The sequence below is a fragment of the Hypomesus nipponensis genome, chromosome 4 (assembly GCF_054491055.1).
Source record: "Hypomesus nipponensis isolate SF chromosome 4, ASM5449105v1, whole genome shotgun sequence".
Taxonomy (NCBI): Eukaryota; Metazoa; Chordata; class Actinopteri; order Osmeriformes; family Osmeridae; genus Hypomesus; species Hypomesus nipponensis.
The window spans coordinates 245546-266673 of record NC_140364.1 but is presented as its reverse complement, the minus strand read 5'-3'; the positions used below and the strand labels follow the sequence as shown (position 1 = coordinate 266673).

General features: G+C 55.3%; 21 non-coding genes across 21 annotated transcripts; all 21 read left to right on the top strand.

Annotated features, from left to right (window-relative positions):
- Positions 1-2935: 2935 nt before the first annotated feature.
- On the top strand, positions 2936-3054 carry LOC146292765 (U5 spliceosomal RNA). Its single transcript, XR_014754667.1, has one exon. It is a non-coding gene; the product is annotated as a U5 spliceosomal RNA (small nuclear RNA).
- Positions 3055-3793: 739 nt separating this feature from the next.
- On the top strand, positions 3794-3984 carry LOC146292764 (U2 spliceosomal RNA). Its single transcript, XR_014754758.1, has one exon. It is a non-coding gene; the product is annotated as a U2 spliceosomal RNA (small nuclear RNA).
- Positions 3985-4736: 752 nt separating this feature from the next.
- LOC146292763 (U5 spliceosomal RNA) lies at positions 4737-4855 on the top strand. The gene has a single exon (XR_014754666.1). It is a non-coding gene; the product is annotated as a U5 spliceosomal RNA (small nuclear RNA).
- A 717-nt stretch (positions 4856-5572) lies between these two features.
- Positions 5573-5763, top strand: LOC146292762 (U2 spliceosomal RNA). Its single transcript, XR_014754756.1, has one exon. It is a non-coding gene; the product is annotated as a U2 spliceosomal RNA (small nuclear RNA).
- Positions 5764-6485: 722 nt separating this feature from the next.
- Positions 6486-6604, top strand: LOC146292761 (U5 spliceosomal RNA). The gene has a single exon (XR_014754665.1). It is a non-coding gene; the product is annotated as a U5 spliceosomal RNA (small nuclear RNA).
- Positions 6605-7331: 727 nt separating this feature from the next.
- On the top strand, positions 7332-7522 carry LOC146292760 (U2 spliceosomal RNA). The gene has a single exon (XR_014754755.1). It is a non-coding gene; the product is annotated as a U2 spliceosomal RNA (small nuclear RNA).
- Positions 7523-8258: 736 nt separating this feature from the next.
- LOC146292759 (U5 spliceosomal RNA) lies at positions 8259-8377 on the top strand. Its single transcript, XR_014754663.1, has one exon. It is a non-coding gene; the product is annotated as a U5 spliceosomal RNA (small nuclear RNA).
- Positions 8378-9104: 727 nt separating this feature from the next.
- LOC146292758 (U2 spliceosomal RNA) lies at positions 9105-9295 on the top strand. The gene has a single exon (XR_014754754.1). It is a non-coding gene; the product is annotated as a U2 spliceosomal RNA (small nuclear RNA).
- Positions 9296-10035: 740 nt separating this feature from the next.
- On the top strand, positions 10036-10154 carry LOC146292757 (U5 spliceosomal RNA). The gene has a single exon (XR_014754662.1). It is a non-coding gene; the product is annotated as a U5 spliceosomal RNA (small nuclear RNA).
- A 727-nt stretch (positions 10155-10881) lies between these two features.
- LOC146292756 (U2 spliceosomal RNA) lies at positions 10882-11072 on the top strand. Its single transcript, XR_014754752.1, has one exon. It is a non-coding gene; the product is annotated as a U2 spliceosomal RNA (small nuclear RNA).
- Positions 11073-11810: 738 nt separating this feature from the next.
- On the top strand, positions 11811-11929 carry LOC146292755 (U5 spliceosomal RNA). Its single transcript, XR_014754661.1, has one exon. It is a non-coding gene; the product is annotated as a U5 spliceosomal RNA (small nuclear RNA).
- A 727-nt stretch (positions 11930-12656) lies between these two features.
- On the top strand, positions 12657-12847 carry LOC146292754 (U2 spliceosomal RNA). Its single transcript, XR_014754751.1, has one exon. It is a non-coding gene; the product is annotated as a U2 spliceosomal RNA (small nuclear RNA).
- A 739-nt stretch (positions 12848-13586) lies between these two features.
- On the top strand, positions 13587-13705 carry LOC146292753 (U5 spliceosomal RNA). The gene has a single exon (XR_014754660.1). It is a non-coding gene; the product is annotated as a U5 spliceosomal RNA (small nuclear RNA).
- A 727-nt stretch (positions 13706-14432) lies between these two features.
- On the top strand, positions 14433-14623 carry LOC146292752 (U2 spliceosomal RNA). The gene has a single exon (XR_014754750.1). It is a non-coding gene; the product is annotated as a U2 spliceosomal RNA (small nuclear RNA).
- Positions 14624-15347: 724 nt separating this feature from the next.
- Positions 15348-15466, top strand: LOC146292751 (U5 spliceosomal RNA). Its single transcript, XR_014754659.1, has one exon. It is a non-coding gene; the product is annotated as a U5 spliceosomal RNA (small nuclear RNA).
- Positions 15467-16192: 726 nt separating this feature from the next.
- Positions 16193-16383, top strand: LOC146292750 (U2 spliceosomal RNA). The gene has a single exon (XR_014754749.1). It is a non-coding gene; the product is annotated as a U2 spliceosomal RNA (small nuclear RNA).
- A 719-nt stretch (positions 16384-17102) lies between these two features.
- On the top strand, positions 17103-17221 carry LOC146292749 (U5 spliceosomal RNA). The gene has a single exon (XR_014754658.1). It is a non-coding gene; the product is annotated as a U5 spliceosomal RNA (small nuclear RNA).
- A 727-nt stretch (positions 17222-17948) lies between these two features.
- LOC146292748 (U2 spliceosomal RNA) lies at positions 17949-18139 on the top strand. The gene has a single exon (XR_014754748.1). It is a non-coding gene; the product is annotated as a U2 spliceosomal RNA (small nuclear RNA).
- Positions 18140-18868: 729 nt separating this feature from the next.
- On the top strand, positions 18869-18987 carry LOC146292747 (U5 spliceosomal RNA). The gene has a single exon (XR_014754657.1). It is a non-coding gene; the product is annotated as a U5 spliceosomal RNA (small nuclear RNA).
- Positions 18988-19714: 727 nt separating this feature from the next.
- Positions 19715-19905, top strand: LOC146292746 (U2 spliceosomal RNA). The gene has a single exon (XR_014754747.1). It is a non-coding gene; the product is annotated as a U2 spliceosomal RNA (small nuclear RNA).
- A 725-nt stretch (positions 19906-20630) lies between these two features.
- On the top strand, positions 20631-20749 carry LOC146292745 (U5 spliceosomal RNA). Its single transcript, XR_014754656.1, has one exon. It is a non-coding gene; the product is annotated as a U5 spliceosomal RNA (small nuclear RNA).
- Positions 20750-21128: the final 379 nt, after the last annotated feature.

Genomic DNA, 21128 nt, shown 5'->3' with positions numbered 1-21128 from the left:
GTGAGATGATGCTCTGATTGCACGTTACGCCCAAACCACACCCATTAGTAATGTAGCTACTTAAGACCAACCCTTTTTAGATTTGCGCTAGGCGCAAAGTCATTTATCCCGCTGGCAAAATAACAACCAAGCGGAAGTCGCTCCCTCAAAGTTACTTGCGCTTTGCGATTTGATACTTGCGTTTCAGATCGTCAATATAGGGGGGTAAGTGTACTTCTGTAAATACAGTAATAGTGAAAATGTGCTAGACAACAATTATCAAAATAAATGTTGGAGAAAGTTTTCCCATTGTGTTGCAATAATTGTAGCTTGTAACCTTGTATTAAGCAGTAATTACAGTTGTACAGTAATACTTGCTAGCATAATTTGTTTAAAAACTACATTTGTTATAGATGTGAAGGATACAGAACCTTGTTCTGAGAATGTCAAAAATGTATTTTGTTAATTTTACCTGCTTGGCCACCTCATTGCTGCTTGCAGCTATATTTGTATATAGTTGGGTTAGGGTTCCATTTCCTCTTTTATATAATATCCTATGTTTACTATACATATTTCATTTGTTGTTTATTTCATACCCTCTGTTTAACATTCATAAATATGTATATAGTTTTTATAGGTAAACAATGGGTCAAACATGATGATGGCTGGGAAGTTTTTATTGACCTTGGTCTATTTAAGATTCCCACCAATCTGAGCCCCTTCCCTTAACCCACAAGCTGGCACTGTCTGACTTCAGAGGAAACGCCGATCCAATGTACTCAGATGTTCTCTTCTGTTGTTCTAGCCACATACTGCTGACAAGATTGAGACTGTGACTTTGTAATGGTATGAAAGAAAATGTTGGGACAATGACTTGGATAAAGCACGAGTGTCATAACAGACTAGGTGTGGTGAGTCTCAACAACTTGGATACTGCACGAGAGTGGCGTAACAAACTAGGTAGAAAAGGTAAGTATTACAAATATTTAACTTTATTTTTATTGTGAAAAGTTTTCACAACATCACATCAATGTGGATACCACGCTAGAGTGGTGTACTAGACCAGACCAGGCTCGGCGAGTTACAACTTGGATACGGCACGAGAGTGACATAACAGACTAGATAGACAACGCAAGGGTTATAAGAAAATGTTTAATTTTATTTTTGAATTATGAAAAGTGGTCGCACCATGCACAATCTGGAGACAGCGCCAGGGATAACCCTCCTAACGCTGCCTCAATACATTGTCTATACACCCAATGCATGTGGTAACAGCACTGTGTGACTTAAGCAGACCCCTCTTACTCACTTTACTTAGTTGTTGTCATCATCAGCCTCTTCAAATTGCCGTTGAAGAGGTGGATCGCGACAGCGATCATGGAGACCTCTCACAATCGCCGGCGCCTCTTCTGTGTGGGTAGACATCGTCTTTTTTCAATCAGCAGAGTCACGAGTACCCTGCCAAGCTGCTTGAGGAAAAAACTCAAAATGTTGCACTTGCGAGGCACCCAGTTGGGGTTAACTTCTTCATATCACACAGGCATTGTTGGAGGAGAAGTCAATCATGTTGTTGAAGATGACGAGGGGCCAGCGGGCAGTATGTGACAACCTTACCTAGATCGTCTACACCTCCTTTGTTGCAGTTGTAGTCTAGAACGATGGTCGGTTTACCGTTGTCTCTGTCAACGATTTTGGCATCTGCTCATAAGTCAAACGTTCTAGTTTTTCTCGGTGAGGTAGTAAACAAGAGCGGTCGTGGGAGTGAAGGTGAACTGCGACGACAGCACCCGTCGCCTCTTCGTTGCTAGCAGCTCAGACAGGAGCTCAGACCTGTTCTTTTGGACCGTGCCAACCATGGTCATGAGGTTGCGTCCGAGTTCGCAAGAGGTGAATAAGTTGTCACACGTGACATTGCAATCCTTCAGGCCCTCTGCCATACTCAGCAATTGAAAATGTAACATTTGAAATGTGTTTTTAACACTGTCTGGCTGAAAAAGATCAATAAATTATTTCAAAACAGTATCTATTCTTAGGACAACATATTCGGACCCGCCCTTTTACGGCCTGCCGGTGCGTGAGATCATGAACTGGCATGGCCTGGCACGGACCCCGGTGTGCCCGCCCGCAGGCCACCTGCAGCGGTGAAGAGTCCATAAGACACGTCATGTGGGACTGTCCTTATGCTGGGGTAGTGTGGGCCAGGGCGGGGGTGTTGCTGGGTAGGGTGGTCACGGGGTTTAGGCTCACATGGGTGAGGGTGGAGAGGGGTGTGGGGTGGTCGGGGGGAGGCGTAACCGCTTCCTCCTGTGGCTGATCATCAGCTTGTTTAAACGGGTGTTGTGGCAGGCGAGGAAGGAGTGGGTGCAGCGGGGGGTGGACTGGGGGGTGGAGGTGTGTCAAAAGGGTGGAGGATAGTTTAAGGGGGAGGGTGGGGGTCGACGTGCGGCGGTCGGGGATGCCCCTGATGGATTTGCCCCTGATGGATTTGTGAGGAAAAAAAGCAGGGTAAGGTTAGCGTTTGACACTAAGCGTGTCAAAGGGAAAAAACGAGGGAGTGAGCGATTGGGGTTGGGGCTGGGGTTTTTGGGGTTGGGGCTTGGGTTTTTGTGACGATGAGGGGAAAAAAGGGGTTTGACGCGCGGCGGCGGCGGAGCCCCGTCGGCCGGCGGCGTTTTCCCGCCCTTTTAGATATAAAAAAAAATAAAATAAAAAAAAAAAAACCTGAAGTGAGGTGAGTGACTTGGAATGGGGGAGACAGTGAGTGAGTGAGTGAGTGAGTGAGTGAGTGAGTGAGTGAGTGAGTGAGTGAGTGAAAGAGAGAGAGAGTGAAAGCCCCTTTGCGGCCGGTGGCGTTTCCACGCCTTTTCCCGGAAAGGAAGGACGCCGCCGCGGACGAGCGAGCCAGGGCCAACGGAGGGGTCGGGAGCGGGCCGTTTGGGCGGTTTCAAAAAAACGGTCACTCTGGCTCCCCTTCAGCACGCACAAGCCTTTCGCCTTTTACTAAAGACTTCCGTGGAGGGGAGCGCCGACGAGCGGGACGTGGTATTTTTGGTCGGCTTTGCCCGAGGGAGGGCAGAGCCTGATGGATTTGTGAGGAAAAAAAGCAGGGTAAGGTTAGCGTTGGGTGGGTGGGTGGGTGGGTGGGTGGGTGGGTGCGTGCGTGCGTGCAGGTCTTTTTGTCTTCCTTTTTCCTCTGCTTAATCCCGATCCCTTGGCCTTTTGGTCCCTGCTCCTTCCGTGGCCCGCTGGGCCTCTTGGTCCCTGCTTCCTCTTGGTCCTCTTGGTCCCTGCTTCCTCTTGGTCCTCTTGGTCCCTGCTTCCTCTTGGTCCTCTTGGTCCCTGCTTCCTCTTGGTCCTCTTGGTCCCTGCTTCCTCTTGGTCCTCTTGGTCCCTGCTTCCTCTTGGTCCTCTTGGTCCCTGCTTCCTCTTGGTCCTCTTGGTCCCTGCTTCCTCTTGGTCCTCTTGGTCCCTGCTTCCTCTTGGTCCCTGCTTCCTCTTGGTCCCTGCTTCCTCTTGGTCCCTGCTTCCTCTTGGTCCCTGCTTCCTCTTGGTCCCTGCTTCCTCTTGGTCCCTGCTTCCTCTTGGTCCCTGCTTCTTCTTCCGTGGCCCGCTTGGCCTTTGCTTTTAGCTGCCGTCTTCTCGGTCCCCGCCGCCGCCGCCGCTTCTTCTTCTTCCTCCGCGGCGTCGGCGTTTCCTTTTGGCTTCCGTCGTCGGGGCCGTTCTCGGTCCGGCGGTCGCCAGAGCGGCCGGCGCCCAAACGTCCCGGCCGGCGCACGGAGGCCCCGCGCGCGGGGGGCGCGGAGCAGTGCGGGTCATCGCTTCTCGGCCTTTTGGCTAAGATCAAGTGTAGTATCTGTTCTTATCAGTTTAATATCTGATACGTCCTCCATGCGAGGACAACATATTAAACGGATTTTTGCCACAGGGAGTCGGAACAGGGGCTCGCTCCGTCCGCTCCGCGCATCGCCCCGGTATTGCAGCGCCTCCGGGAAGGGTGCACTCTTTCTAAGCGTGTCAAAGGGAGAAAAAAACGAGGGAGTGAGCGATTGGGGTTGGGGCTGGGGTTTTTGGGGTTGGGGCTGGGGTTTTTGGGGTTGAGGCTTGGGTTTTTGTGGCGATGAGGTGAAAAAAGGGGTGTGGCGGGCGGCGGCGGCGGAGCCCCGTCGGCCGGCGGCGTTTTCCCGCCCTTTTAGATAAAAAAAAAAAAAAAAAAAAAAAAAAAAAAAAAACCTGCAGTGAGGTGAGTGACTTGAAATGGGGGAGACAGTGAGTGAGTGAGTGAGTGAGTGAGTGAGTGAGTGAGTGAGTGAGTGAGTGAGTGAGTGAGTGAGTGAGTGAGTGAGTGAGTGAGTGAGTGAGTGTGAAAGAGAGAGAGAGAGTGAGAGAGAGAGAGAGAGAGTGAAAGAGAGAGAGAGAGTGAAAGAGAGAGAGAGAGTGAAAGAGAGAGAGTGAAAGAGAGAGAGTGAAAGAGAGAGAGAGTGAAAGAGAGAGAGTGAAAGAGAGAGAGAGTGAAAGAGAGAGAGTGAAAGAGAGAGAGTGAAAGAGAGAGAGAGTGAAAGAGAGAGAGTGAAAGAGAGAGAGTGAAAGAGAGAGAGAGTGAAAGAGAGAGAGTGAAAGAGAGAGAGAGTGAAAGCCCCTTTGCGGCCGGTGGCGTTTCCACGCCTTTTCCCGGAAAGGAAGGACGCCGCCGCGGACGAGCGAGCCAGGGCCAACGGAGGGGTCGGGAGCGGGCCGTTTGGGCGGTTTCAAAAAAACGGTCACTCTGGCTCCCCTTCAGCACGCACAAGCCTTTCGCCTTTTACTAAAGACTTCCGTGGAGGGGAGCGCCGACGAGCGGGACGTGGTATTTTTGGTCGGCTTTGCCCGAGGGAGGGCAGAGCCTGATGGATTTGTGAGGAAAAAAAGCAGGGTAAGGTTAGCGTTGGGTGGGTGGGTGGGTGGGTGGGTGGGTGGGTGGGTGCGTGCGTGCGTGCAGGTCTTTTTGTCTTCCTTTTTCCTCTGCTTAATCCCGATCCCTTGGCCTTTTGGTCCCTGCTCCTTCCGTGGCCCGCTGGGCCTCTTGGTCCCTGCTTCCTCTTGGTCCTCTTGGTCCCTGCTTCCTCTTGGTCCTCTTGGTCCCTGCTTCCTCTTGGTCCTCTTGGTCCCTGCTTCCTCTTGGTCCTCTTGGTCCCTGCTTCCTCTTGGTCCTCTTGGTCCCTGCTTCCTCTTGGTCCTCTTGGTCCCTGCTTCCTCTTGGTCCTCTTGGTCCCTGCTTCCTCTTGGTCCCTGCTTCCTCTTGGTCCCTGCTTCCTCTTGGTCCCTGCTTCCTCTTGGTCCCTGCTTCCTCTTGGTCCCTGCTTCCTCTTGGTCCCTGCTTCCTCTTGGTCCCTGCTTCTTCTTCCGTGGCCCGCTTGGCCTTTGCTTTTAGCTGCCGTCTTCTCGGTCCCCGCCGCCGCCGCCGCTTCTTCTTCTTCCTCCGCGGCGTCGGCGTTTCCTTTTGGCTTCCGTCGTCGGGGCCGTTCTCGGTCCGGCGGTCGCCAGAGCGGCCGGCGCCCAAACGTCCCGGCCGGCGCACGGAGGCCCCGCGCGCGGGGGGCGCGGAGCAGTGCGGGTCATCGCTTCTCGGCCTTTTGGCTAAGATCAAGTGTAGTATCTGTTCTTATCAGTTTAATATCTGATACGTCCTCCATGCGAGGACAACATATTAAACGGATTTTTGCCACAGGGAGTCGGAACAGGGGCTCGCTCCGTCCGCTCCGCGCATCGCCCCGGTATTGCAGCGCCTCCGGGAAGGGTGCACTCTTTCTAAGCGTGTCAAAGGGAGAAAAAAACGAGGGAGTGAGCGATTGGGGTTGGGGCTGGGGTTTTTGGGGTTGGGGCTGGGGTTTTTGGGGTTGAGGCTTGGGTTTTTGTGGCGATGAGGTGAAAAAAGGGGTGTGGCGGGCGGCGGCGGCGGAGCCCCGTCGGCCGGCGGCGTTTTCCCGCCCTTTTAGATAAAAAAAAAAAAAAAAAAAAAAAAAAAAAACCTGCAGTGAGGTGAGTGACTTGAAATGGGGGAGACAGTGAGTGAGTGAGTGAGTGAGTGAGTGAGTGAGTGAGTGAGTGAGTGAGTGAGTGAGTGAGTGAGTGTGAAAGAGAGAGAGAGAGTGAGAGAGAGAGAGAGAGAGAGTGAAAGAGAGAGAGAGAGTGAAAGAGAGAGAGAGAGTGAAAGAGAGAGAGTGAAAGAGAGAGAGTGAAAGAGAGAGAGAGTGAAAGAGAGAGAGTGAAAGAGAGAGAGAGTGAAAGAGAGAGAGTGAAAGAGAGAGAGTGAAAGAGAGAGAGAGTGAAAGAGAGAGAGTGAAAGAGAGAGAGTGAAAGAGAGAGAGAGTGAAAGAGAGAGAGTGAAAGAGAGAGAGAGTGAAAGCCCCTTTGCGGCCGGTGGCGTTTCCACGCCTTTTCCCGGAAAGGAAGGACGCCGCCGCGGACGAGCGAGCCAGGGCCAACGGAGGGGTCGGGAGCGGGCCGTTTGGGCGGTTTCAAAAAAACGGTCACTCTGGCTCCCCTTCAGCACGCACAAGCCTTTCGCCTTTTACTAAAGACTTCCGTGGAGGGGAGCGCCGACGAGCGGGACGTGGTATTTTTGGTCGGCTTTGCCCGAGGGAGGGCAGAGCCTGATGGATTTGTGAGGAAAAAAAGCAGGGTAAGGTTAGCGTTGGGTGGGTGGGTGGGTGGGTGCGTGCGTGCGTGCAGGTCTTTTTGTCTTCCTTTTTCCTCTGCTTAATCCCGATCCCTTGGCCTTTTGGTCCCTGCTCCTTCCGTGGCCCGCTGGGCCTCTTGGTCCCTGCTTCCTCTTGGTCCTCTTGGTCCCTGCTTCCTCTTGGTCCTCTTGGTCCCTGCTTCCTCTTGGTCCTCTTGGTCCCTGCTTCCTCTTGGTCCTCTTGGTCCCTGCTTCCTCTTGGTCCTCTTGGTCCCTGCTTCCTCTTGGTCCTCTTGGTCCCTGCTTCCTCTTGGTCCTCTTGGTCCCTGCTTCCTCTTGGTCCTCTTGGTCCCTGCTTCCTCTTGGTCCCTGCTTCCTCTTGGTCCCTGCTTCCTCTTGGTCCCTGCTTCCTCTTGGTCCCTGCTTCCTCTTGGTCCCTGCTTCCTCTTGGTCCCTGCTTCCTCTTGGTCCCTGCTTCTTCTTCCGTGGCCCGCTTGGCCTTTGCTTTTAGCTGCCGTCTTCTCGGTCCCCGCCGCCGCCGCCGCTTCTTCTTCTTCCTCCGCGGCGTCGGCGTTTCCTTTTGGCTTCCGTCGTCGGGGCCGTTCTCGGTCCGGCGGTCGCCAGAGCGGCCGGCGCCCAAACGTCCCGGCCGGCGCACGGAGGCCCCGCGCGCGGGGGGCGCGGAGCAGTGCGGGTCATCGCTTCTCGGCCTTTTGGCTAAGATCAAGTGTAGTATCTGTTCTTATCAGTTTAATATCTGATACGTCCTCCATGCGAGGACAACATATTAAACGGATTTTTGCCACAGGGAGTCGGAACAGGGGCTCGCTCCGTCCGCTCCGCGCATCGCCCCGGTATTGCAGCGCCTCCGGGAAGGGTGCACTCTTTCTAAGCGTGTCAAAGGGAGAAAAAAACGAGGGAGTGAGCGATTGGGGTTGGGGCTGGGGTTTTTGGGGTTGGGGCTGGGGTTTTTGGGGTTGAGGCTTGGGTTTTTGTGGCGATGAGGTGAAAAAAGGGGTGTGGCGGGCGGCGGCGGCGGAGCCCCGTCGGCCGGCGGCGTTTTCCCGCCCTTTTAGATAAAAAAAAAAAAAAAAAAAAAAAAAAAACCTGCAGTGAGGTGAGTGACTTGAAATGGGGGAGACAGTGAGTGAGTGAGTGAGTGAGTGAGTGAGTGAGTGAGTGAGTGAGTGAGTGAGTGAGTGAGTGAGTGTGAAAGAGAGAGAGAGAGTGAGAGAGAGAGAGAGAGAGAGTGAAAGAGAGAGAGAGAGTGAAAGAGAGAGAGAGTGAAAGAGAGAGAGAGAGTGAAAGAGAGAGAGTGAAAGAGAGAGAGTGAAAGAGAGAGAGAGTGAAAGAGAGAGAGTGAAAGAGAGAGAGAGTGAAAGAGAGAGAGTGAAAGAGAGAGAGTGAAAGAGAGAGAGAGTGAAAGAGAGAGAGTGAAAGAGAGAGAGTGAAAGAGAGAGAGAGTGAAAGAGAGAGAGTGAAAGAGAGAGAGAGTGAAAGCCCCTTTGCGGCCGGTGGCGTTTCCACGCCTTTTCCCGGAAAGGAAGGACGCCGCCGCGGACGAGCGAGCCAGGGCCAACGGAGGGGTCGGGAGCGGGCCGTTTGGGCGGTTTCAAAAAAACGGTCACTCTGGCTCCCCTTCAGCACGCACAAGCCTTTCGCCTTTTACTAAAGACTTCCGTGGAGGGGAGCGCCGACGAGCGGGACGTGGTATTTTTGGTCGGCTTTGCCCGAGGGAGGGCAGAGCCTGATGGATTTGTGAGGAAAAAAAGCAGGGTAAGGTTAGCGTTGGGTGGGTGGGTGGGTGGGTGCGTGCGTGCGTGCAGGTCTTTTTGTCTTCCTTTTTCCTCTGCTTAATCCCGATCCCTTGGCCTTTTGGTCCCTGCTCCTTCCGTGGCCCGCTGGGCCTCTTGGTCCCTGCTTCCTCTTGGTCCTCTTGGTCCCTGCTTCCTCTTGGTCCTCTTGGTCCCTGCTTCCTCTTGGTCCTCTTGGTCCCTGCTTCCTCTTGGTCCTCTTGGTCCCTGCTTCCTCTTGGTCCTCTTGGTCCCTGCTTCCTCTTGGTCCTCTTGGTCCCTGCTTCCTCTTGGTCCTCTTGGTCCCTGCTTCCTCTTGGTCCTCTTGGTCCCTGCTTCCTCTTGGTCCCTGCTTCCTCTTGGTCCCTGCTTCCTCTTGGTCCCTGCTTCCTCTTGGTCCCTGCTTCCTCTTGGTCCCTGCTTCCTCTTGGTCCCTGCTTCCTCTTGGTCCCTGCTTCTTCTTCCGTGGCCCGCTTGGCCTTTGCTTTTAGCTGCCGTCTTCTCGGTCCCCGCCGCCGCCGCCGCTTCTTCTTCTTCCTCCGCGGCGTCGGCGTTTCCTTTTGGCTTCCGTCGTCGGGGCCGTTCTCGGTCCGGCGGTCGCCAGAGCGGCCGGCGCCCAAACGTCCCGGCCGGCGCACGGAGGCCCCGCGCGCGGGGGGCGCGGAGCAGTGCGGGTCATCGCTTCTCGGCCTTTTGGCTAAGATCAAGTGTAGTATCTGTTCTTATCAGTTTAATATCTGATACGTCCTCCATGCGAGGACAACATATTAAACGGATTTTTGCCACAGGGAGTCGGAACAGGGGCTCGCTCCGTCCGCTCCGCGCATCGCCCCGGTATTGCAGCGCCTCCGGGAAGGGTGCACTCTTTCTAAGCGTGTCAAAGGGAGAAAAAAACGAGGGAGTGAGCGATTGGGGTTGGGGCTGGGGTTTTTGGGGTTGGGGCTGGGGTTTTTGGGGTTGAGGCTTGGGTTTTTGTGGCGATGAGGTGAAAAAAGGGGTGTGGCGGGCGGCGGCGGCGGAGCCCCGTCGGCCGGCGGCGTTTTCCCGCCCTTTTAGATAAAAAAAAAAAAAAAAAAAAAAAAAAAAAACCTGCAGTGAGGTGAGTGACTTGAAATGGGGGAGACAGTGAGTGAGTGAGTGAGTGAGTGAGTGAGTGAGTGAGTGAGTGAGTGAGTGAGTGAGTGAGTGAGTGTGAAAGAGAGAGAGAGAGTGAGAGAGAGAGAGAGAGAGAGTGAAAGAGAGAGAGAGAGTGAAAGAGAGAGAGAGAGTGAAAGAGAGAGAGAGAGTGAAAGAGAGAGAGTGAAAGAGAGAGAGTGAAAGAGAGAGAGAGTGAAAGAGAGAGAGTGAAAGAGAGAGAGAGTGAAAGAGAGAGAGTGAAAGAGAGAGAGTGAAAGAGAGAGAGAGTGAAAGAGAGAGAGTGAAAGAGAGAGAGTGAAAGAGAGAGAGAGTGAAAGAGAGAGAGTGAAAGAGAGAGAGAGTGAAAGCCCCTTTGCGGCCGGTGGCGTTTCCACGCCTTTTCCCGGAAAGGAAGGACGCCGCCGCGGACGAGCGAGCCAGGGCCAACGGAGGGGTCGGGAGCGGGCCGTTTGGGCGGTTTCAAAAAAACGGTCACTCTGGCTCCCCTTCAGCACGCACAAGCCTTTCGCCTTTTACTAAAGACTTCCGTGGAGGGGAGCGCCGACGAGCGGGACGTGGTATTTTTGGTCGGCTTTGCCCGAGGGAGGGCAGAGCCTGATGGATTTGTGAGGAAAAAAAGCAGGGTAAGGTTAGCGTTGGGTGGGTGGGTGGGTGGGTGCGTGCGTGCGTGCAGGTCTTTTTGTCTTCCTTTTTCCTCTGCTTAATCCCGATCCCTTGGCCTTTTGGTCCCTGCTCCTTCCGTGGCCCGCTGGGCCTCTTGGTCCCTGCTTCCTCTTGGTCCTCTTGGTCCCTGCTTCCTCTTGGTCCTCTTGGTCCCTGCTTCCTCTTGGTCCTCTTGGTCCCTGCTTCCTCTTGGTCCTCTTGGTCCCTGCTTCCTCTTGGTCCTCTTGGTCCCTGCTTCCTCTTGGTCCTCTTGGTCCCTGCTTCCTCTTGGTCCTCTTGGTCCCTGCTTCCTCTTGGTCCTCTTGGTCCCTGCTTCCTCTTGGTCCCTGCTTCCTCTTGGTCCCTGCTTCCTCTTGGTCCCTGCTTCCTCTTGGTCCCTGCTTCCTCTTGGTCCCTGCTTCCTCTTGGTCCCTGCTTCCTCTTGGTCCCTGCTTCTTCTTCCGTGGCCCGCTTGGCCTTTGCTTTTAGCTGCCGTCTTCTCGGTCCCCGCCGCCGCCGCCGCTTCTTCTTCTTCCTCCGCGGCGTCGGCGTTTCCTTTTGGCTTCCGTCGTCGGGGCCGTTCTCGGTCCGGCGGTCGCCAGAGCGGCCGGCGCCCAAACGTCCCGGCCGGCGCACGGAGGCCCCGCGCGCGGGGGGCGCGGAGCAGTGCGGGTCATCGCTTCTCGGCCTTTTGGCTAAGATCAAGTGTAGTATCTGTTCTTATCAGTTTAATATCTGATACGTCCTCCATGCGAGGACAACATATTAAACGGATTTTTGCCACAGGGAGTCGGAACAGGGGCTCGCTCCGTCCGCTCCGCGCATCGCCCCGGTATTGCAGCGCCTCCGGGAAGGGTGCACTCTTTCTAAGCGTGTCAAAGGGAGAAAAAAACGAGGGAGTGAGCGATTGGGGTTGGGGCTGGGGTTTTTGGGGTTGGGGCTGGGGTTTTTGGGGTTGAGGCTTGGGTTTTTGTGGCGATGAGGTGAAAAAAGGGGTGTGGCGGGCGGCGGCGGCGGAGCCCCGTCGGCCGGCGGCGTTTTCCCGCCCTTTTAGATAAAAAAAAAAAAAAAAAAAAAAAAAAAACCTGCAGTGAGGTGAGTGACTTGAAATGGGGGAGACAGTGAGTGAGTGAGTGAGTGAGTGAGTGAGTGAGTGAGTGAGTGAGTGAGTGAGTGAGTGAGTGAGTGTGAAAGAGAGAGAGAGAGTGAGAGAGAGAGAGAGAGAGAGTGAAAGAGAGAGAGAGAGTGAAAGAGAGAGAGAGAGTGAAAGAGAGAGAGAGAGTGAAAGAGAGAGAGTGAAAGAGAGAGAGTGAAAGAGAGAGAGAGTGAAAGAGAGAGAGTGAAAGAGAGAGAGAGTGAAAGAGAGAGAGTGAAAGAGAGAGAGTGAAAGAGAGAGAGAGTGAAAGAGAGAGAGTGAAAGAGAGAGAGTGAAAGAGAGAGAGAGTGAAAGAGAGAGAGTGAAAGAGAGAGAGAGTGAAAGCCCCTTTGCGGCCGGTGGCGTTTCCACGCCTTTTCCCGGAAAGGAAGGACGCCGCCGCGGACGAGCGAGCCAGGGCCAACGGAGGGGTCGGGAGCGGGCCGTTTGGGCGGTTTCAAAAAAACGGTCACTCTGGCTCCCCTTCAGCACGCACAAGCCTTTCGCCTTTTACTAAAGACTTCCGTGGAGGGGAGCGCCGACGAGCGGGACGTGGTATTTTTGGTCGGCTTTGCCCGAGGGAGGGCAGAGCCTGATGGATTTGTGAGGAAAAAAAGCAGGGTAAGGTTAGCGTTGGGTGGGTGGGTGGGTGGGTGCGTGCGTGCGTGCAGGTCTTTTTGTCTTCCTTTTTCCTCTGCTTAATCCCGATCCCTTGGCCTTTTGGTCCCTGCTCCTTCCGTGGCCCGCTGGGCCTCTTGGTCCCTGCTTCCTCTTGGTCCTCTTGGTCCCTGCTTCCTCTTGGTCCTCTTGGTCCCTGCTTCCTCTTGGTCCTCTTGGTCCCTGCTTCCTCTTGGTCCTCTTGGTCCCTGCTTCCTCTTGGTCCTCTTGGTCCCTGCTTCCTCTTGGTCCTCTTGGTCCCTGCTTCCTCTTGGTCCTCTTGGTCCCTGCTTCCTCTTGGTCCTCTTGGTCCCTGCTTCCTCTTGGTCCCTGCTTCCTCTTGGTCCCTGCTTCCTCTTGGTCCCTGCTTCCTCTTGGTCCCTGCTTCCTCTTGGTCCCTGCTTCCTCTTGGTCCCTGCTTCCTCTTGGTCCCTGCTTCTTCTTCCGTGGCCCGCTTGGCCTTTGCTTTTAGCTGCCGTCTTCTCGGTCCCCGCCGCCGCCGCCGCTTCTTCTTCTTCCTCCGCGGCGTCGGCGTTTCCTTTTGGCTTCCGTCGTCGGGGCCGTTCTCGGTCCGGCGGTCGCCAGAGCGGCCGGCGCCCAAACGTCCCGGCCGGCGCACGGAGGCCCCGCGCGCGGGGGGCGCGGAGCAGTGCGGGTCATCGCTTCTCGGCCTTTTGGCTAAGATCAAGTGTAGTATCTGTTCTTATCAGTTTAATATCTGATACGTCCTCCATGCGAGGACAACATATTAAACGGATTTTTGCCACAGGGAGTCGGAACAGGGGCTCGCTCCGTCCGCTCCGCGCATCGCCCCGGTATTGCAGCGCCTCCGGGAAGGGTGCACTCTTTCTAAGCGTGTCAAAGGGAGAAAAAAACGAGGGAGTGAGCGATTGGGGTTGGGGCTGGGGTTTTTGGGGTTGGGGCTGGGGTTTTTGGGGTTGAGGCTTGGGTTTTTGTGGCGATGAGGTGAAAAAAGGGGTGTGGCGGGCGGCGGCGGCGGAGCCCCGTCGGCCGGCGGTGTTTTCCCGCCCTTTTAGATAAAAAAAAAAAAAAAAAAAAAAAAAAAAACCTGCAGTGAGGTGAGTGACTTGAAATGGGGGAGACAGTGAGTGAGTGAGTGAGTGAGTGAGTGAGTGAGTGAGTGAGTGAGTGAGTGAGTGAGTGAGTGAGTGTGAAAGAGAGAGAGAGAGTGAGAGAGAGAGAGAGAGAGAGTGAAAGAGAGAGAGAGAGTGAAAGAGAGAGAGAGAGTGAAAGAGAGAGAGAGAGTGAAAGAGAGAGAGTGAAAGAGAGAGAGTGAAAGAGAGAGAGAGTGAAAGAGAGAGAGTGAAAGAGAGAGAGAGTGAAAGAGAGAGAGTGAAAGAGAGAGAGTGAAAGAGAGAGAGAGTGAAAGAGAGAGAGTGAAAGAGAGAGAGTGAAAGAGAGAGAGAGTGAAAGAGAGAGAGTGAAAGAGAGAGAGAGTGAAAGCCCCTTTGCGGCCGGTGGCGTTTCCACGCCTTTTCCCGGAAAGGAAGGACGCCGCCGCGGACGAGCGAGCCAGGGCCAACGGAGGGGTCGGGAGCGGGCCGTTTGGGCGGTTTCAAAAAAACGGTCACTCTGGCTCCCCTTCAGCACGCACAAGCCTTTCGCCTTTTACTAAAGACTTCCGTGGAGGGGAGCGCCGACGAGCGGGACGTGGTATTTTTGGTCGGCTTTGCCCGAGGGAGGGCAGAGCCTGATGGATTTGTGAGGAAAAAAAGCAGGGTAAGGTTAGCGTTGGGTGGGTGGGTGGGTGGGTGCGTGCGTGCGTGCAGGTCTTTTTGTCTTCCTTTTTCCTCTGCTTAATCCCGATCCCTTGGCCTTTTGGTCCCTGCTCCTTCCGTGGCCCGCTGGGCCTCTTGGTCCCTGCTTCCTCTTGGTCCTCTTGGTCCCTGCTTCCTCTTGGTCCTCTTGGTCCCTGCTTCCTCTTGGTCCTCTTGGTCCCTGCTTCCTCTTGGTCCTCTTGGTCCCTGCTTCCTCTTGGTCCTCTTGGTCCCTGCTTCCTCTTGGTCCTCTTGGTCCCTGCTTCCTCTTGGTCCTCTTGGTCCCTGCTTCCTCTTGGTCCTCTTGGTCCCTGCTTCCTCTTGGTCCCTGCTTCCTCTTGGTCCCTGCTTCCTCTTGGTCCCTGCTTCCTCTTGGTCCCTGCTTCCTCTTGGTCCCTGCTTCCTCTTGGTCCCTGCTTCCTCTTGGTCCCTGCTTCTTCTTCCGTGGCCCGCTTGGCCTTTGCTTTTAGCTGCCGTCTTCTCGGTCCCCGCCGCCGCCGCCGCTTCTTCTTCTTCCTCCGCGGCGTCGGCGTTTCCTTTTGGCTTCCGTCGTCGGGGCCGTTCTCGGTCCGGCGGTCGCCAGAGCGGCCGGCGCCCAAACGTCCCGGCCGGCGCACGGAGGCCCCGCGCGCGGGGGGCGCGGAGCAGTGCGGGTCATCGCTTCTCGGCCTTTTGGCTAAGATCAAGTGTAGTATCTGTTCTTATCAGTTTAATATCTGATACGTCCTCCATGCGAGGACAACATATTAAACGGATTTTTGCCACAGGGAGTCGGAACAGGGGCTCGCTCCGTCCGCTCCGCGCATCGCCCCGGTATTGCAGCGCCTCCGGGAAGGGTGCACTCTTTCTAAGCGTGTCAAAGGGAGAAAAAAACGAGGGAGTGAGCGATTGGGGTTGGGGCTGGGGTTTTTGGGGTTGGGGCTGGGGTTTTTGGGGTTGAGGCTTGGGTTTTTGTGGCGATGAGGTGAAAAAAGGGGTGTGGCGGGCGGCGGCGGCGGAGCCCCGTCGGCCGGCGGCGTTTTCCCGCCCTTTTTGAGATAAAAAAAAAAAAAAAAAAAAAAAAAAAAAACCTGCAGTGAGGTGAGTGACTTGAAATGGGGGAGACAGTGAGTGAGTGAGTGAGTGAGTGAGTGAGTGAGTGAGTGAGTGAGTGAGTGAGTGAGTGAGTGAGTGTGAAAGAGAGAGAGAGAGTGAGAGAGAGAGAGAGAGAGAGTGAAAGAGAGAGAGAGAGTGAAAGAGAGAGAGAGAGTGAAAGAGAGAGAGTGAAAGAGAGAGAGTGAAAGAGAGAGAGAGTGAAAGAGAGAGAGTGAAAGAGAGAGAGAGTGAAAGAGAGAGAGTGAAAGAGAGAGAGTGAAAGAGAGAGAGAGTGAAAGAGAGAGAGTGAAAGAGAGAGAGTGAAAGAGAGAGAGAGTGAAAGAGAGAGAGTGAAAGAGAGAGAGAGTGAAAGCCCCTTTGCGGCCGGTGGCGTTTCCACGCCTTTTCCCGGAAAGGAAGGACGCCGCCGCGGACGAGCGAGCCAGGGCCAACGGAGGGGTCGGGAGCGGGCCGTTTGGGCGGTTTCAAAAAAACGGTCACTCTGGCTCCCCTTCAGCACGCACAAGCCTTTCGCCTTTTACTAAAGACTTCCGTGGAGGGGAGCGCCGACGAGCGGGACGTGGTATTTTTGGTCGGCTTTGCCCGAGGGAGGGCAGAGCCTGATGGATTTGTGAGGAAAAAAAGCAGGGTAAGGTTAGCGTTGGGTGGGTGGGTGGGTGGGTGCGTGCGTGCGTGCAGGTCTTTTTGTCTTCCTTTTTCCTCTGCTTAATCCCGATCCCTTGGCCTTTTGGTCCCTGCTCCTTCCGTGGCCCGCTGGGCCTCTTGGTCCCTGCTTCCTCTTGGTCCTCTTGGTCCCTGCTTCCTCTTGGTCCTCTTGGTCCCTGCTTCCTCTTGGTCCTCTTGGTCCCTGCTTCCTCTTGGTCCTCTTGGTCCCTGCTTCCTCTTGGTCCTCTTGGTCCCTGCTTCCTCTTGGTCCTCTTGGTCCCTGCTTCCTCTTGGTCCTCTTGGTCCCTGCTTCCTCTTGGTCCTCTTGGTCCCTGCTTCCTCTTGGTCCCTGCTTCCTCTTGGTCCCTGCTTCCTCTTGGTCCCTGCTTCCTCTTGGTCCCTGCTTCCTCTTGGTCCCTGCTTCCTCTTGGTCCCTGCTTCCTCTTGGTCCCTGCTTCTTCTTCCGTGGCCCGCTTGGCCTTTGCTTTTAGCTGCCGTCTTCTCGGTCCCCGCCGCCGCCGCCGCTTCTTCTTCTTCCTCCGCGGCGTCGGCGTTTCCTTTGGCTTCCGTCGTCGGGGCCGTTCTCGGTCCGGCGGTCGCCAGAGCGGCCGGCGCCCAAACGTCCCGGCCGGCGCACGGAGGCCCCGCGCGCGGGGGGCGCGGAGCAGTGCGGGTCATCGCTTCTCGGCCTTTTGGCTAAGATCAAGTGTAGTATCTGTTCTTATCAGTTTAATATCTGATACGTCCTCCATGCGAGGACAACATATTAAACGGATTTTTGCCACAGGGAGTCGGAACAGGGGCTCGCTCCGTCCGCTCCGCGCATCGCCCCGGTATTGCAGCGCCTCCGGGAAGGGTGCACTCTTTCTAAGCGTGTCAAAGGGAGAAAAAAACGAGGGAGTGAGCGATTGGGGTTGGGGCTGGGGTTTTTGGGGTTGGGGCTGGGGTTTTTGGGGTTGAGGCTTGGGTTTTTGTGGCGATGAGGTGAAAAAAGGGGTGTGGCGGGCGGCGGCGGCGGAGCCCCGTCGGCCGGCGGCGTTTTCCCGCCCTTTTAGATAAAAAAAAAAAAAAAAAAAAAAAAAAAAAAACCTGCAGTGAGGTGAGTGACTTGAAATGGGGGAGACAGTGAGTGAGTGAGTGAGTGAGTGAGTGAGTGAGTGAGTGAGTGAGTGAGTGAGTGAGTGAGTGTGAAAGAGAGAGAGAGAGTGAGAGAGAGAGAGAGAGAGAGTGAAAGAGAGAGAGAGAGTGAAAGAGAGAGAGAGAGTGAAAGAGAGAGAGTGAAAGAGAGAGAGTGAAAGAGAGAGAGAGTGAAAGAGAGAGAGTGAAAGAGAGAGAGAGTGAAAGAGAGAGAGTGAAAGAGAGAGAGTGAAAGAGAGAGAGAGTGAAAGAGAGAGAGTGAAAGAGAGAGAGTGAAAGAGAGAGAGAGTGAAAGAGAGAGAGTGAAAGAGAGAGAGAGTGAAAGCCCCTTTGCGGCCGGTGGCGTTTCCACGCCTTTTCCCGGAAAGGAAGGACGCCGCCGCGGACGAGCGAGCCAGGGCCAACGGAGGGGTCGGGAGCGGGCCGTTTGGGCGGTTTCAAAAAAACGGTCACTCTGGCTCCCCTTCAGCACGCACAAGCCTTTCGCCTTTTACTAAAGACTTCCGTGGAGGGGAGCGCCGACGAGCGGGACGTGGTATTTTTGGTCGGCTTTGCCCGAGGGAGGGCAGAGCCTGATGGATTTGTGAGGAAAAAAAGCAGGGTAAGGTTAGCGTTGGGTGGGTGGGTGGGTGGGTGCGTGCGTGCGTGCAGGTCTTTTTGTCTTCCTTTTTCCTCTGCTTAATCCCGATCCCTTGGCCTTTTGGTCCCTGCTCCTTCCGTGGCCCGCTGGGCCTCTTGGTCCCTGCTTCCTCTTGGTCCTCTTGGTCCCTGCTTCCTCTTGGTCCTCTTGGTCCCTGCTTCCTCTTGGTCCTCTTGGTCCCTGCTTCCTCTTGGTCCTCTTGGTCCCTGCTTCCTCTTGGTCCTCTTGGTCCCTGCTTCCTCTTGGTCCTCTTGGTCCCTGCTTCCTCTTGGTCCTCTTGGTCCCTGCTTCCTCTTGGTCCTCTTGGTCCCTGCTTCCTCTTGGTCCCTGCTTCCTCTTGGTCCCTGCTTCCTCTTGGTCCCTGCTTCCTCTTGGTCCCTGCTTCCTCTTGGTCCCTGCTTCCTCTTGGTCCCTGCTTCCTCTTGGTCCCTGCTTCTTCTTCCGTGGCCCGCTTGGCCTTTGCTTTTAGCTGCCGTCTTCTCGGTCCCCGCCGCCGCCGCCGCTTCTTCTTCTTCCTCCGCGGCGTCGGCGTTTCCTTTTGGCTTCCGTCGTCGGGGCCGTTCTCGGTCCGGCGGTCGCCAGAGCGGCCGGCGCCCAAACGTCCCGGCCGGCGCACGGAGGCCCCGCGCGCGGGGGGCGCGGAGCAGTGCGGGTCATCGCTTCTCGGCCTTTTGGCTAAGATCAAGTGTAGTATCTGTTCTTATCAGTTTAATATCTGATACGTCCTCCATGCGAGGACAACATATTAAACGGATTTTTGCCACAGGGAGTCGGAACAGGGGCTCGCTCCGTCCGCTCCGCGCATCGCCCCGGTATTGCAGCGCCTCCGGGAAGGGTGCACTCTTTCTAAGCGTGTCAAAGGGAGAAAAAAACGAGGGAGTGAGCGATTGGGGTTGGGGCTGGGGTTTTTGGGGTTGGGGCTGGGGTTTTTGGGGTTGAGGCTTGGGTTTTTGTGGCGATGAGGTGAAAAAAGGGGTGTGGCGGGCGGCGGCGGCGGAGCCCCGTCGGCCGGCGGCGTTTTCCCGCCCTTTTAGATAAAAAAAAAAAAAAAAAAAAAAAAAAAAAAACCTGCAGTGAGGTGAGTGACTTGAAATGGGGGAGACAGTGAGTGAGTGAGTGAGTGAGTGAGTGAGTGAGTGAGTGAGTGAGTGAGTGAGTGAGTGAGTGAGTGTGAAAGAGAGAGAGAGAGTGAGAGAGAGAGAGAGAGAGAGTGAAAGAGAGAGAGAGAGTGAAAGAGAGAGAGAGAGTGAAAGAGAGAGAGAGAGTGAAAGAGAGAGAGTGAAAGAGAGAGAGAGTGAAAGAGAGAGAGTGAAAGAGAGAGAGAGTGAAAGAGAGAGAGTGAAAGAGAGAGAGTGAAAGAGAGAGAGAGTGAAAGAGAGAGAGTGAAAGAGAGAGAGTGTGAAAGAGAGAGAGAGTGAAAGAGAGAGAGTGAAAGAGAGAGAGAGTGAAAGCCCCTTTGCGGCCGGTGGCGTTTCCACGCCTTTTCCCGGAAAGGAAGGACGCCGCCGCGGACGAGCGAGCCAGGGCCAACGGAGGGGTCGGGAGCGGGCCGTTTGGGCGGTTTCAAAAAAACGGTCACTCTGGCTCCCCTTCAGCACGCACAAGCCTTTCGCCTTTTACTAAAGACTTCCGTGGAGGGGAGCGCCGACGAGCGGGACGTGGTATTTTTGGTCGGCTTTGCCCGAGGGAGGGCAGAGCCTGATGGATTTGTGAGGAAAAAAAGCAGGGTAAGGTTAGCGTTGGGTGGGTGGGTGGGTGGGTGCGTGCGTGCGTGCAGGTCTTTTTGTCTTCCTTTTTCCTCTGCTTAATCCCGATCCCTTGGCCTTTTGGTCCCTGCTCCTTCCGTGGCCCGCTGGGCCTCTTGGTCCCTGCTTCCTCTTGGTCCTCTTGGTCCCTGCTTCCTCTTGGTCCTCTTGGTCCCTGCTTCCTCTTGGTCCTCTTGGTCCCTGCTTCCTCTTGGTCCTCTTGGTCCCTGCTTCCTCTTGGTCCTCTTGGTCCCTGCTTCCTCTTGGTCCTCTTGGTCCCTGCTTCCTCTTGGTCCTCTTGGTCCCTGCTTCCTCTTGGTCCTCTTGGTCCCTGCTTCCTCTTGGTCCCTGCTTCCTCTTGGTCCCTGCTTCCTCTTGGTCCCTGCTTCCTCTTGGTCCCTGCTTCCTCTTGGTCCCTGCTTCCTCTTGGTCCCTGCTTCCTCTTGGTCCCTGCTTCTTCTTCCGTGGCCCGCTTGGCCTTTGCTTTTAGCTGCCGTCTTCTCGGTCCCCGCCGCCGCCGCCGCTTCTTCTTCTTCCTCCGCGGCGTCGGCGTTTCCTTTTGGCTTCCGTCGTCGGGGCCGTTCTCGGTCCGGCGGTCGCCAGAGCGGCCGGCGCCCAAACGTCCCGGCCGGCGCACGGAGGCCCCGCGCGCGGGGGGCGCGGAGCAGTGCGGGTCATCGCTTCTCGGCCTTTTGGCTAAGATCAAGTGTAGTATCTGTTCTTATCAGTTTAATATCTGATACGTCCTCCATGCGAGGACAACATATTAAACGGATTTTTGCCACAGGGAGTCGGAACAGGGGCTCGCTCCGTCCGCTCCGCGCATCGCCCCGGTATTGCAGCGCCTCCGGGAAGGGTGCACTCTTTCTAAGCGTGTCAAAGGGAGAAAAAAACGAGGGAGTGAGCGATTGGGGTTGGGGCTGGGGTTTTTGGGGTTGGGGCTGGGGTTTTTGGGGTTGAGGCTTGGGTTTTTGTGGCGATGAGGTGAAAAAAGGGGTGTGGCGGGCGGCGGCGGCGGAGCCCCGTCGGCCGGCGGCGTTTTCCCGCCCTTTTAGATAAAAAAAAAAAAAAAAAAAAAAAAAAAAACCTGCAGTGAGGTGAGTGACTTGAAATGGGGGAGACAGTGAGTGAGTGAGTGAGTGAGTGAGTGAGTGAGTGAGTGAGTGAGTGAGTGAGTGAGTGAGTGAGTGTGAAAGAGAGAGAGAGAGTGAGAGAGAGAGAGAGAGAGAGTGAAAGAGAGAGAGAGAGTGAAAGAGAGAGAGAGAGTGAAAGAGAGAGAGAGAGTGAAAGAGAGAGAGTGAAAGAGAGAGAGAGTGAAAGAGAGAGAGTGAAAGAGAGAGAGAGTGAAAGAGAGAGAGTGAAAGAGAGAGAGTGAAAGAGAGAGAGAGTGAAAGAGAGAGAGTGAAAGAGAGAGAGTGAAAGAGAGAGAGAGTGAAAGAGAGAGAGTGAAAGAGAGAGAGAGTGAAAGCCCCTTTGCGGCCGGTGGCGTTTCCACGCCTTTTCCCGGAAAGGAAGGACGCCGCCGCGGACGAGCGAGCCAGGGCCAACGGAGGGGTCGGGAGCGGGCCGTTTGGGCGGTTTCAAAAAAACGGTCACTCTGGCTCCCCTTCAGCACGCACAAGCCTTTCGCCTTTTACTAAAGACTTCCGTGGAGGGGAGCGCCGACGAGCGGGACGTGGTATTTTTGGTCGGCTTTGCCCGAGGGAGGGCAGAGCCTGATGGATTTGTGAGGAAAAAAAGCAGGGTAAGGTTAGCGTTGGGTGGGTGGGTGGGTGGGTGCGTGCGTGCGTGCAGGTCTTTTTGTCTTCCTTTTTCCTCTGCTTAATCCCGATCCCTTGGCCTTTTGGTCCCTGCTCCTTCCGTGGCCCGCTGGGCCTCTTGGTCCCTGCTTCCTCTTGGTCCTCTTGGTCCCTGCTTCCTCTTGGTCCTCTTGGTCCCTGCTTCCTCTTGGTCCTCTTGGTCCCTGCTTCCTCTTGGTCCTCTTGGTCCCTGCTTCCTCTTGGTCCTCTTGGTCCCTGCTTCCTCTTGGTCCTCTTGGTCCCTGCTTCCTCTTGGTCCTCTTGGTCCCTGCTTCCTCTTGGTCCTCTTGG